Raw genomic sequence first — 1,901 nt, 5'->3', positions numbered from 1 at the left:
CAACTTTTCTTTTAACTGTATAACTCGGGAACTCCCTACCTATTTCTGTTTTGTATTTCCATCTTCCTGTAACCTGAATGCATTTAAAAAGGGAAGATTTCAAGACATTTATCCCATTCTTATGGCTATGTTACTCTCTTGGACGTGCTTGGAGACTGGTATCTCAGTTTGTTGCCATTGGACAGATTTCCCACCTTATCTAAAAAAAGAAAAATGCATTACCCTTGAATATGAATGTTGTGTGTGTGTGTGTGTGTGTGTGTTGCAGTGATCCTCTCCAACCCTAGTGAGACCTGAATCAATCTAAAAAAAAGAAAAAAAAAATGGTGCATCAGAAGGACCCTGTTTGCTGACTTTACTTTTCCCTTGCATACACTTAGAAAGGCTGACACCAGTGATCTGAAGCCAAGTGGTGGCTGAAAGCAAGACTGAAGGGTGAAATTATGATCTTGGTTCAGGCTTATGGAAGTGGTATGGTACAGTCTAGTAGTCTTAAAAAAATAAGTGGTCTGTTGCAGGGAGGCACAATCTGGTCTGGTTAATTGCAGGGAGAGTTAATTCAATGGTGTAGGTTAGGTTAGGTCACACATATGCATATACACTGAGAAGGAAGCCACACACTAACTCAAGACAATATTTAACCTCGATTAATTTATCTATCTGTCTATTTATTCCTCTTCAGTGATAATACTAATCTTGCTCATTTATCCATCTAATTCCTGTTTTTTTCTCATGCTACACTTGATAATTTTAACTGCACTCAACTCAATCTATTTATTCTGTAATCATTGCTTTTCATGTCTCACTGCATTATATTAACGGTTCTTTCCTGGTTTATCTATCCATTTCTTTTCATGTTATATAAACCTTCTTTTCATCAATTCATTTTCATTCCTTTTTTTATTCATATTACACTAAATAATAATAACTCTACTAATTCATCTGTTTCTAAGGCAATAAAATCAACCTTATTTTCATTTATCTGGTTCTTTTTTATGTATTACACTTTCCACATACTAATTTTTCATGTTATATACATCTTCCTTTCACTAATTCATTTACTTACTCCTTTTCACATCACATTAAATATTAACTTCCTTTTCCTAACTCACCTACTCATTCCTATTCCATTAAGCTTTTCCACTGGTTCACCTATTTCTTCCCCCCTCCCCACCTTTCGCATGACGTTAAGTAGAATATCATCAGTCATAGGTAAACAGTCAATATATAATTTATATGCTGATGTAGCACTAGTTGGGATTATTCATGAATACACCTGTTCTAAGCTATGCACAGGTGTCTGGATGTTTACAGGTGTCATAGGTGATGAGTACGTTGCTGTAATGCGTTGTTTATTTTCTCTGACTGAAATTCTCTCAGGTTTTACGATTTCTCACTTATTTGCCTCCCCACCATTATCACCTCGCCTCCCGTTTTCCCCCCTTCCACCCTCCCCTACTCCTGGTTGTCCTGCACGGGTGGTAGTGGATACATGAGGAGGACCAGATTCACCAAATATTTTCTTTTTCCACGCACATTCACGAGCAAGAAAAATGAACATACAAAATCGTTTCCCGCAAATAGAAAGCTGCTAAATCCCACTCGTCTACAACCCAGGTGGAAAGTTTCGACATATTTCAAAATTTCCCTTCAATTTGCGACCAGTTTCAACATTTGCCTTATCACCAGTGCTCACCTGTGCCTGCTCTCCCCGCCAGGTGCTTTCAGGCGCTCACACTCCCGCGGAATTGGGTAATATCACACACCTTTCTTGGGAGGCACAGAACTGAGCGCACTTTGTTTACATGTAAGGCAAGACTAGCTTCTTCTTCTTCTTCTCCAGTCCTCTGCTCTCTGTATCCCTTGCTTTTTTGTTACTCTTTTCCTCATATTATAAACCG

Source organism: Portunus trituberculatus, chromosome 45, assembly GCF_017591435.1.
Source record: "Portunus trituberculatus isolate SZX2019 chromosome 45, ASM1759143v1, whole genome shotgun sequence".
In the NCBI taxonomy this organism is placed as follows: domain Eukaryota; kingdom Metazoa; phylum Arthropoda; class Malacostraca; order Decapoda; family Portunidae; genus Portunus; species Portunus trituberculatus.
This window is presented reverse-complemented; position numbering follows the sequence as displayed.